This window comes from Haliotis asinina, chromosome 7, assembly GCF_037392515.1.
Source record: "Haliotis asinina isolate JCU_RB_2024 chromosome 7, JCU_Hal_asi_v2, whole genome shotgun sequence".
NCBI classification, from domain to species: domain Eukaryota; kingdom Metazoa; phylum Mollusca; class Gastropoda; order Lepetellida; family Haliotidae; genus Haliotis; species Haliotis asinina.
In genome coordinates, this window is record NC_090286.1 from 33,455,429 (window position 1) to 33,469,131 (window position 13,703).

The window sequence follows — 13,703 nt, forward strand, 5'->3', positions numbered from 1 at the left end:
AGCATTTGGAGACCATTATGTTATTGATAATGAACTTGGTGTCACAATGCATTGGACATACAATGAGGTCGATGTCTAGAAAATGCGTTTAGAAAGCTCTATATATCATTGTGATGTCGATTAGGTAAAACCAGTTGTGTCATGACATTTAATGAAGGATTGAAAGACTACTTGTTTTTTATTGTATGAGTTATTACAAACAAACAATACAGACATGGCTGAAATATATTGGCAACAATATCATTGATATATTTAAGATCATAGTTCATTTGGGCTTTGTATTCTATATGGTTCACCCAAACACATAAGTTATGGTGAAGAGGTAGACTTACTATTATAAGACAAGTTATGATAAATAAGTTATTACTGTTATGCTTTCATAGGGTAAACACTATGTTTTAGGACCATCACTCCTTGCTCCTGTAATCCAACATTCATTCCTAATATATACTCTTAAAAAAAGTAGGTGATCTTCATTTTTTTTCTATTTACGATTAAAAATATACAGGAGATTTATCAGAGTCAATCAATATTGATGTCATATTATTGAATGTATTGAGAGTGCATCATCATTTGCACTTCCTTACAACCATAATTCTTTGAAATGTAGTCGCTTTTGAAAGATGATTGGCATAGGGCATGTAACTTGCAGTTTTCATTTTAAAACCAAACAGTAACAAAAGTGTGATGCAAGATGAGTGTCAAAATTAATGTTCTAAGTGATTTTCGACCTTGAAAAAACGTCCAAATCAAGAATAGGACCCCATGCACATGTATGGGGCTACTGCGTTGGGCACATGCATATCATGCGTTGTGTTTAGGGGTGGTAATAGAGAGAAATAGTGGTGCGTTAATAAGATATCTGTCTTTGAAACGTTTGTGAACATTTACACTTCCTATCCAAATTGACAGTTCAGTATGCCCTACTTCCTTGGAAGAGTATATGATAATACTGAACACATAATAATGGTCTGTATTTATTGGTTTGGACCACACTTGTAATTTATTGTTTCATTGAACACCTTTTTCTATGTTATGAGGGCTTGACTTGGTTGACAGATGTCATTGCTTCCCAATTACGTAGATCGATGTGCATACTGTTGATCACTTGATTGTCTGGTCAAGACTTGATTATTTACAGACCATGTAGTTGGAATACTGCTGAGTGCAGCTCACTCACTCATTCTGCGTCATTAGGCTGGAGGATATTGTTCTGTAAGGTTGGATTGGACATGTTTCTCTTAAAAATAAACTTGAAATAGATACTTTGCCAAAGATTGTTAGTCTTAAAAATAAACTTGAAATAAATATTTTGCCAAAGATACAAACAGGTATAATTTTGATATAAAATATGTTTGAAATGTATTGTGAATGCTCAGTTAGAATAGGAAATAGAGTCTAACATTGTGGTCTTTAATTCTCAATCCTCCAAAGGTATTCTTAACAAACTTCAATTGTCCAAATATTTAAAGATTACATTTCTTGCAATTGATGGCAGGTCTAGTAGGCATAATATATTTAATTTTTTTGATAAGACAGTTGATCCATGCAGATTTTTGTGGATACCATTTACTACTGCACCTTTGCTGTGTACTATAGAAATAATGTCGAAAAATTTCATATTTCATGACATTAATGTTGTGCCCAGATTTACAAGTAAAGTCAGTCATTATTTGATTCTATGTTCCCATTATGTGAGCCGTTTTGATTACCCTGTCTGAGATGCCCTAATTGTCTGTCTACAGTTGTGTACTTTGAGCGTTCCAGAATCCTATGGTCAAGTGTTTTGAATTCAGTTTCTCTCTGGTATGTGTGTAGGTTTTACCAGTGTCTGCACAGGTCTTGTACCTGCATACAGCATTCGAAATTAATGTCGGTCCTCAGGACCAAAGCCAACTGAAAACCACTTGGACCCACAGTTTTTGTTTTCTGCTGGTCCTTATGGCCTTGTTTGTTGGGAATTACTTATACTGTAGCTAAAATATAGGGCCCACACATTCTGATCAGGACCCACAAATGTGTATAGTTCTGGGTCCTAAGGGTCTGCAGCTTTTCAGGATTATTTGCTAACACTGCCTGCACCTCTTCCCTCACAGGCTGAGATGTCACACAGTAAAACAGACATACTGTTTAAATTGGCACTAATTAACAGACTTTAAGGTGAAGGTCATAAGGATGCTCTTCTTCAGCATGTTCTGTGCATGTCATGAATCAAAGAAGTGATATGCAGATATACTACGAAACCTTTGATTGGGACCCAGACATTCATCAACCACTACAGGCTCAAATTATGGCTTAAGTGGGACATTTCAAGAAATATGTTAAATATCTCTAACTTGAGTTACAAGGCAAGTAGTATTCATTGATATGATTGATTAGGATCCATACATTCTTCATAAACTGCTACAGACACTAATTTTGGCTTAAGTGGGATATTTCAAGAAATACACTATTAAATATTCCTAACTGGAGTTACCAGGCGAGTAGTATTAAGTGATATGATCAGTCAGTCAATCAACTTCCATTATATCACAGGTAGAGATGGAACTGATTTTCTATATATATGTTTACTGAGATTAATATATATGTTGCAGATATTTTTGGCATTGTGAGATGACAGAAACGTTATACTGACATATTTTGTTATGTTATGTTAGTCCAGAGCCAAGTGTAGGAGTGTTGGCAATATTCAAAATGTGTCATAATAGCCTGTAAGTCAAGAGGGGACACACAAACCAGTGGTTGATATTGTGACAACATCCCAGACTGTTGGGCAAATCAGCCTCCTAAGGAATGCAAGAGTCTGGGAACCAATTTTGTCCCAGTGAAATTATGAAAGCACTGTAATTGGCCAGATTGAGTTGCTTCAGCCTCATCCCAGACTGTGAAGGCCATTCTCCTCTTGTGATATTGATGGAATATTGCTTGTAATGGAAAATGACATCCACTATCTTGGAAGTCAGAATATGGCAACATGTATTGCTGTGTGTATTGCTTCAGTTGCATGAAATAATGCATCAGTTTTGTTGGGATGAGTGAGTAAAAGGAATTTAGGTAGAAATGGTTTAAAATTATACTCTGATATAAATATGAAACAAGTTATTCACAGTTTTAACATACCAAATATAAAGGAAGTTTATTCCAAGGGCAAACTTCTATAATATATCAAGAAAATCGGTTGTTTTGGTAGCTGGTGGTGTTTGTGAGTGAATAGCTTGTATGAGGATTGTTAAAACAAAGGAGTGCAATAACTGTAGTAGTTATCCCATCAGACCAATCTTAACATCTTCAGTCAGAAATGCTGCATTTCTTGACAGATTAAATTGGTTTTCGTGTGGGCTGAGTACTCTAGAAACATGTACTTATAGACACAGCATCAGGAAATAGCTCAGCACAATATATCTCAGGATGTCAGATAGACATTGTGAACCAGGAAGGAACAAAAGTGATGTGACCTTGACATTTGCAGGGAGACAAATGACCTGTTGCAAGTAATGTTAAGATGGTATTGAATTTGTTGGGGACTTTGTGAAATTCAGAACAACAATCGTCGCTAAAACATTTTTGTTTTTTATCTAAGGAAGTATGGTCACCTTGGGATATAATATATAAATTAATTGGATTAGGTAACATGACTTATGCCAAACGTTACTTCATGGATGTGTTTCCTTCACTTCTGCACATAGACTGCAAAAGTCAAGGACAGAGAAGTGTTTTACAGCTTTCTGTATGTTTTATCCAAAGTTGACACATTTTTCTGAATGTTTTCATCATCAAAGCAATACAAATTTGGCAGATCCCTACTGCAGGTGTGTATTATTGTGGGAATACAACCTGAATATTTGGCACATTGTTACTGTTAGTGGTTCTCACACAGCTTCAACTGTCATTATCCCTATATTTTTCATGTTATTTATGTTGCTCTACACAACAATATTGCATTTGGAAATAAATGCTCAACACTCAGTATGTTATTGTCTGTATGTTGGTTATTGTTTGATGCTGCCTTGTTCTGTATGATGATTATTTGTCGAGTCTTGACCAATACATTAATTAGCATCGATCAGTGCCCATGATGTTATGTGTGACATGCATCAACCATGTTAGTCTGATCACCATATCAGGTTTGTTGTTACTTACAGCAAACACAGGCCTGACAATTCTAATGTTGAACAGTTCCAGCCTCTTTTTCAGCTAACTCTAACTTGTTTTCATGGAAACAGGGAAAATCAAATTCCTATATAACGAAAGTCATCACTTCAGTCCTTGGTTAATTATGGATGAAAAATCATTCATGGTCTTAAAGTTGTGCCCTGGAATTACCATCAACCCAACTCCTTTTGAAAAGAAGTTCAAATTGTTGACACGGAAATTGGGAAAATGGCAATGCCAAATATCTCTAAACAGCAAAAGGCATTTCTTTCGGTTCTGTTTGATCACAGGCAAACTGCAGCGCAAATGGGCTGTACAGCATAGAGAAAATGACAAGTCTTCTTTACATGCCAGGGAAGCGAGCAAAGGTTGGCAACATACTTTTCTTGCTACTGTTCGACAAATATTTTTCATGTCTAAATAAAATATCACCACCGTCAAATGTATAGACCCATTTCTTCACTCGGTTGTGCTCTCAACTTTCCAAACCCATGTTGAACAATTACTCACAAGAGATATTTTTTATTCAAAATCTTAAGCACATCTCATGGTAGATCAGACCGTTCTTTGCCTCCATTCCCCCCTTCCAGCTTCCAGGTAAACGGAGTGAAGGAACAGGAAGGTATTATTCTATATGGAATACTTATAGTTACCTGCCCTGCTTCATTCACCCATTATGCCTGAAGCGTTTTCTTGTAGAATAAATGTTACGAAAATTCTAACAGTAGCGACGACAGATAAGACAAATAAACTCCAACAATTCATGATAAAATTAGGCAATATGGTATTTCTTTTGAATTTCTGCTTATTCATGTTCCGTCACTCTGTTCAAATGGAAGCTGGCAGGGGTAATGGAGGCAAAGAACGATCTCAATACCATGAGTGGCTCTTAAAACGTTGATTAAAACATATTTCACATGAGTAATTACTAAACATGGGGTAAGAAATGTGAGAGCACAGCCAAGTGAGGAAGTGGGAGTGTACCCCATTTGCGCTACACTTTGCCTGTGGTTTGATGCATCTGCCATTTTTGTTGAAATAGTTTCGGAAACAAAAAATGATTTTTTGACAAGACTATTTTGACTATATTCTCCCCCTATTATATGCTGGGTGATAACAATCTGAAAACACAACAGGACACAATTTAATTTAAAAATATTTTTATTTGATATGTTTTAGGTGCAAAATGGCAAAAAATATCTGAACTAAACTTTGGCTGATTGCATGAACACATACAAGAAACAGCTTGTCTTCAACAACACTGGATAAAGCAGTGAAAACAAGCACACAGACTAGCCAGCACCAGCAGCAGCAAGAAGGCATAGTCATAAACTAACATTAACCAACATCACATACTAAACCTACATGTAATGCAGGAATAAAATACAAAAATCATCACAAAGCGCCATAACATTCATTTGTGCATGGCTTGCATATTTCAGTCATTGGTAGCTTAAAGTTGGTTCTAAGTCTAATGTGTATATGGTGGCATATGCTTTCTACTTTGGACAAACCCATGATGATAGGCATGATAAATAGGTAGAACCTTGTACTCCAACACACATGCAACAGATCATGTCACAAGCGAGGGACAACTCTCGACAGCAGGACAGAGAATCTATGACATTTATGTCTGCTCTTTGGGGCTGAAGTATTCCTGTTCTTTTTCATTAGTTTTCATAGTATTAAATACCTCTATAATTCAGACCCTGTTAGTGTGGAAACTTGCGATTCTGACAGCAATAAATGCCCTTTAAAGACCTGAGCAATTGTCAGTTCCCAAAAGTGACATTACATTGTATTAGTGTCTTGCTACTTCAGGAATGGCACTGTCTAGACTGATTAGGTTCATCTATAAGCACATTCTCCTCAGCCACCATATACTTAACCCTTTAAATATTCCTTCTCACTCTCTGTCACTGTCACTGTCTGTCACTGAGATGAGATCAATGAGGTACCCTTATAAAGTACAATGTACTTTATTTTTGATAAGGACTATCAAAGTGACTAGGGACAAAAAAATAATATGTTTAGTTTACATTTTCACAGACAGATAAATCTCTTTGTCCCTATAAGTTGAATTAAATACAATAACTTGATGAATATTGCTAAAACACTACATAAATACTTCATTGCTTCTCAGCTTTGTACTGTATACAGTATATTGCTATATTACTGCTTGCATCCACATGTGTGTCCCTCTTACACTGAACAGAAAACACACGGTTAACCAATGGATGGATAAACTAAGTAATAAGCTAATTAAATAAATAATTGAATCAATGATTTACACAACTGCATGTTGTCTCTTGCCAAGTGCTCTTTGGATCCCTGAGGTTATTCTGGCATACAACACTACAATTGACATTCACTGTCCTCACAATGATGATTGGGCTGTTACGACATACTCTGGGCAAAATAAATTAAGGATATCAGTATTTTTATGATTGATACTTTATAAATGTGTTAATGAATAGATAGATTATTGTTCATAAATTCAAAATTTTCCTATATCCCTGACTAATTTTGTATATATGGTAAGTAGGTACATATTAGGAACAATAGACATTGTTTTTCTTCTTCCTTACCCAAGAACAGACAGTTGCTTTCAAGCACCTGGCACACAAAACTCAGGGCAGTGCTTTTACTGAGTTAATGTTTGAGAGTGACAATTGACTCAGCGCTCTGAATGATGTGTGGAACAGGGTCCTGAGGCAAATTTATGAAATGGTTGGTCCCCAATGCAACCAACAGTAATATGACCAAGTGACTTTACTTTCTACTGCACTCAGCAATATTCCAGCTCTATGGTGGTGGTCTGTAAAAGACTGAGTTTGGACCAGACAATCCAGTGATCAAAGGGCATGAGCATCAATCTCTGCAAATGAGTTAGTGAGTCTGAGTTACTGAGTCTGACCAACTGATCCCATTAGTCACCTCTTATGACAAGCATGGGTTATTAAGGATCAATTTAATTATTCTAACGCACCTCTTCGTGGGTCCAATAATAAGTAATGCAATCAGTCACTAGTTTGCTTGGCCCCTACTAGTTGGAACATTAATGTAATCAAAGTGCAAAATAGTTTTTCAGAAGAAGTCCTCCTTGGAGTACATATAGCATGAAAATGTCCTTTTTAAAATGTCTATGACAGGGCCTCTTACCTGGCCCCTTACTGCCAAGAGCAGGCAACTCTCGCTGTCTACCCTGTACCTTACTTTTCATGGTGTCGTTTGCTTGAAGGGTCGCATGCCCATTCACAGATACAGCTCTTTGCCTATGCTTTGATTGAAAAAGAGTGAAAAAGGGTCGAATTCTGTATGTATGGTTCCTATTTTATTTTGGGGTGGTGGGGTAGCCTAGTTGCTAAAGCGTTCACTCGTCATGCTGAAGACCCGGATTCAATTCCCCACATGGGTACAATGTGTGAGACCCATTTTCTGGTGTCCCCCGTCGTGATATCGCTGGAATATTGCTAAAAGCAGCGTAAAACCAAACTCACTCACTCCCTTTTTATTGCACGGTTGTTATTTGGAATCTTTTTATCAGTCTTTTCATTCATGATATGTTGTAATTTTGCATGGTGTCTCCTATTACCAGCCATGTGGTTGGCAAGAAGGTGGTCAGATTTGGGCACAAAAGCCTCCTTCAAAAAAAGGCAAAAAAAAAAGACAATAAGAAGAAGAGTCCTTCTTCATCTTCTACATCTGGTAGGGGATGCAGCTAAACTAGCGAAGGGTTCATCTGTACCCCCTCCTGCTGTTGCTTCAATGTCTACAGCACCTCCTCCTTCAAATGTTCCCATTTCAAAATCTTTAACATTTGAACTAATATCTACTTTGTTACAGCAACAAATGGCTTCTGTGCATACCCTCATCTCAGACACGATGTCCGGGTCTCTGTCAGATCAGCATCCATGTGGATGCTGGGATATGTTTGGTTTCAGGTTCTGGGTCGCTTGTATCGTGCCAATCTGCTTGAGCCTCTTTCCCTCTCTCGACTGATCCCTGAAGCTCTCTCTCGATACAGAGACCACACTGCTGGGAGATAGGCTCGGGGTAGTAGTTAGCTCTGCTAGCTCTGACTCATCTGAGTTCAGGCTTCCTGGGGAAGCAATTGCCTCATCCAAAGTGGCGGATACTCAGTTGCATATTGTTCCATCGTTCTAGGTCCTTGGTTTGCCAAATGATGTCAGCAGTAATGGGACTTTGTTGTCTTTGGCTCTCTGTTGCATGGTATTTGCCCACTACACAACAGGCACTGATGGTGCTCCCCTTCAGGATGGGGTCTACCCACTTTCCTGGCGCAAAGACAGTAGTCGGCTCCGAAGGTGTCCACTTAACTCATGCTAATCCCAGTGCAAGTGGGCAGGTGTACCTAGACGATTGGCTCCTTTATGCACTTGCTGCTCACTTGAGTCGAGATGTGTGTATGTGGGGAGGGGGTGTGTTAATGTGGGTGTGCGTGTGTGTGGTGGTGGTGGAGAAGAGGCGTTCTGGGCAACCTATCAGTCTCAAGCCTGTGGTCACAGAGCAAGGCACACCTGCACATCAATGTGTTTGAATAGAGAACTGTCCGGATAGTGTTCAAATGCTTTCAGGAGAGGGTTCAGGCTTCTCTGTTTGAGATCTGACTATGATGGAAAAAATGGAACAGCCATAAGTTATTTGAGGACTACAGGTATGAATGATTGGCCACTACAAATATATTTCTCATGTTATGACCATTTTTGAGTTTTGTAAATGACAGTACAATTAATTAAAATATTTAAATAGTTTTCAATGTATCATTGAAATGAATTTTTTCACAGAGAAATATCGGGTAATTAGATTGTGTGATTAATCACATTACATTTTGCTTTCAGGCTGTTCTATGAAATAAACAACCTCACAGATGATAGCCAGCTTTGCCTCTACAGGGTTGAGGTCAAACCGACCCAGAGGAATAGGACCTATCTCAATCCAAGCTGTTACCAGCTTTCTACTGTCATGGACAAGGTTGAGGGAAGAAGAGCAATATTTATGCTATGGAGGGGGTAGAGACACAGACCCTCCAAAAAAATGGACAAAATGACCACTAACCCTGGAGAAAACAGCCTCTGTGCCTGAAGAAAATGGCCAACATAGGTGCACCATATCAAAGGAGGCATTATTTATCCTAAATAAAACAAATTTACTTCATTAAGGATAAGCTTTTAAAAATTGTTTTGGTTATTTATTAATGTATTATCCAAATTCATGATTATCATAAATACTGAAATTGTACAACAATATTTCAATGCAGTTTCCATGACCAAAAAGGAATTTAATTATTAAAAAGTTAACATACTTTAAATCTGAAACATTACAGCAGGTTATTCGTGCTGAGATGAAGACTGACCATCTTATTGCCTGACACAACCTGCCCACTGCCTTACCAGATCACCTTGGTCCTGCCTTTGCTGATGTTGTCAGTGATTCTAAATTCATGCATGCTGAATGGAGATATTGCACCTCACTTCCGGACCAGTCTGATGTGGCCACATTTTCCAGTGTCCATGGTCCCTAGAGGGAGTCATCATTCACGTTGATGGGAGACTATTGATAATAGATCCCAAATTATCCTCATTGAATCTAGAAACATTCAGTACTATCCAGACTTTCAAGAACAATCTTCTCTCCAAAAATACAACTACTTTAAGGTACTTCAGCTGACCAGATCTTAAGTTTGCTCCATTTAATAAGAGAGTGTGTCTGAAGATCAGGTCAGCTGTAGCACTGCAAAAGAAAACAATGGAAAAGTTGCTGAAGCCTGAAGAATATTCCAAGACAGACATTGGGTTGCCTCCAGACCCTCTTAGTCACATTTAGGGCTGATGACACTTATAATAATTGGCCTACTGAATTGTAATTAATCTCATGCCTGAAGGTCACACAGATGGAGTGTAATATGATTATTTCTCACACTGAATTTGCCAAAAGGGAAACCAGTATCTATTTAGCAAGCAAGTGAAACACTAATGAGAATGGAGAGAAGAAAGGACCCATAAGTTTAATAAATTTGAAAGTGGAAAACCACACATGGTTGCAGAAGAAGAGAGAGGTGAGACAGGATAAGTTTAAAAAATTTGTTAATGGTAGTCTGTGAACCATCAAAAGCTGATGGTTATGTGAATTGGTTGTCTATATGCTGGATGTGTTACAATAAATGCAACTCAGATAGCATCTTCAGGAACAAGCCTAATGATGCGCCATTCTGAGAATTATAAGTGTCTGCAGGAACCTAAAGGCTCCTGTGGACGCCTGACTGGAAGGTACTCAGGAAAACAATTAATTTCCTCAGCCATAAAAAGAAATCTTATGTCATTCTGTTGATCAGGTATTATACTGAACAAGTGTAACTTTGACAAAGAAGTTCAGACAGAGCCTGACAAAGGGGAATAACTCCCCTTTCCTCATACAGGATACAGACACTGACAAAGATTAAAAAAATTGGCAACGACAGCCTATGCTTTGTCTAATTACATTGTGTACATTATTATTAAGTTATTTGGATTATGGACAGGGATGATTATGTAATAATCAGTCTCATAGTTTCATATTACATATTTTTTCACTTTAATTGTAGTTACTTAATACAGAATGCCTTTTTTTCAAGAACATGTTACATTGATGTTTTTCATAATGCATCATTTCCTGTAAAGTGTCCTGCTTTATGATAACAAGGCTCATGGAAAAAACAGAGACATGATCTCGGCATGAAATATAACCCACCATCTAACATGACTAAATTAAAGCCACATGGGTAAACCCCAAAATTTAGCAAATGAAGAACACAGAGACACTATGGCTATGGTCACCTAAATGTGTTCAGCTCTGAGTCAAATGAAATCACGCAGATTATGAATCAGGCGGTCGATGGTGAGGCCCTCATTGCCAATGCCAATTATGAGATGAGCATACATAGGCGTGACCTTATTTGTCAAGATGTAAAACCAGAAATAAATCTCTGTGTGCCCATGGCATGACAGAGTGAAACTTTCTGTTTGGGGACTGCCTCAATGAGGATATACAGGAACTTTCAGAGATAACTAAGCTTATGGACAGAGTTGGCCACTGGTCCTTCACCCCAACTGGATTGTGGAGCCAGTCATGGTGGTTTCAGATTCTGTGAACTTGGTGGTTGTTTGTTAGACCAACCCTCAGGCTGTCAGTCTTACAACAACTTCAATACCCGACATTCAGGCCCCAGTCTCAGAACAACCAGGGAGCTCCATTAAGGGGGTAAGAGATGGTGGTGACTGTTTTTCAGACCAGATCTCAGGGTGTCAGTCTTACAACAAGTGCCTACTTCAATACACCCCATTCCCCGGTCTCAGAACAACCAGGGGACTCCATTCAAAAGGTAAGTGATGGTGGTGGCTGTTTTTCAGACCAGATCTCAGGGTGTCAGTCTTACAACAAGTGCCTACTTCAATACACGACATTCAGGCCCCAGTCTCAGAACAACCACGGGGTTCCATTGATGGGGTAAGTCATGGTTTCAGGAGTGGGACAGCTTCATGGGACTGGTTTTCCTATTACTAGTGGACAAAAAGAATTCATCTAATGAATGGAACATTTGACATTTGATGAAGACATTCTCCAGATTGTAAGAGGATGTAAGATTGACTTTTTAGATCTAACATGGCAGAAATTCTATCTAGGAAACCAAGTTAAATGCTACAAAAGGTGCATATGAAAATGTCAAGACCATGCTGGAGAAAAGGTGTCATAGAAGCAGTTCCTTCTATATGAGCACTGTGTTTCTAGTGATCAGACAGTACTGATAGACTCATCCTGTATTTAAAAAAACCCTGAACTATTATGTTGAAAAACTCAAGACGGAACATGATAAATCAGCTCTTTGTCTAATTTCTCCCAGCTGTTTTATGGGGTCTATTGACTTAAAAGGAGTCAATTACTCCATCAGTATTGCAGGGAATGAAACCCGGTCCTTGTTGTGACGAGTGATTGCTTGGGGCTACCCCACCACCCCATGCACACATGGAGTTTATGATCAAACTGATCAGTCCCTCATCAACACCCATCTGTTTCTGTAGGGACCAGTGCGAAAAATGTTCCAATAAACCAGGGGAACATATGTAACACTTTCTGTAAGAAGAGACAACAACTAGTTTAACCACTTTGAATACAGATGTTGATGTTCACATTTCTAATCTGCAATCGTTTCAGCTATGATTTTCGGTTAGTGGGGGAAGGTGAAAAGAGAACCAAGAAATATGATCTGGAGGTACTTTCAGAACTCTAGGCTGATGTGAATGCTGAAGGTACTTTCACAACATGAAACTGATGTGAATGCTGAAGGTACTTTCACAACATAAGACTGATGTGAATGCTGAAGGTACTTTCAAAACATAAGACTGATGTGAATGCAAGGTTTTAGAAAGATGTTGGAATAAGATCTGGAAACAAGATGAGGCAGCAGATGGAAAAGATGGAACACTTCAAATTATTGTGGAGTTTGTGAGAATCTGCATACTTCCTTTCAAAGCACAAGAATGTCAACTGTAGTAACTGTATGCAAGACAAGCACAAAAATAATAACTATATGAAAACTTGAACCTTAATAACCAATCATAAAAGTAGAGGGTGACACAACAAGTTAGTGACAGTATTTTTGGCCTAGGGTTTCTCAAACTGCTATTTTTTATTTGCCAACACCTCCATGTCAATTGTGAAATTATAATCTTTTCCAAGGAAAACTATTATTTTTGATGGAGGTAATTAGAAATTGATTTTACAATTTGCCAAACATAATGACCGAAAGCGTTGGAAATTAGTGGACATTCTTACTTTACCGTCTATGTTTTGTATATATATCAGATAACATAAACACTGATCACCCTCCTGTCTACGGGGATGAGAATGGGTAGGAGTGAAAAGAGGAAAAGGAACTGGGGGTCTTTCCCCTTGGATTTAGACAATTCACAATAATGATCCCTACACAATCAAATCCATGGCAAATTCTCAACCCGGTGTCTAATACCTATTTAACCATCAGCATATTGTAAACAAATATTTGGCCACACATCAGGAAAATAGCTGCATATTATTTTCCCAAAAAAGGATTTAAGTACATAAGAGTGGTTACCATACCTATTGCACACTTCATCACATTATACAATCTCATTACTGTCACTTCTTAGTTCTCCCTATGACTTAACAAAGACTGAGGACATGGCATTACAGGTTACATTAAAAGGATTTGTCACACAACCAGTCACAGCACCAAATATCGGTTCACTAAGGTGGCAGTTGGAACATGTTGTCTAGTCATGTGACCTCTAGCATTCAGCGCACAGCCACAGTGTATTCTGAATGACAGTTAGTGGTTTCACCACAGATTTCCATTCAAATCATCATCTATATATTTGCTTCAGTGGAAAAATACTAAGCTCTGCAAATGTAGGCCGTGTGCTGGGCATTCCAGAAATCCATTTTTCAGTTTTTAAATAAATTGCAAATTTTGTCAGACTATTTTCCCCCCAAAAGCATTTCCTACTTTGAAACCA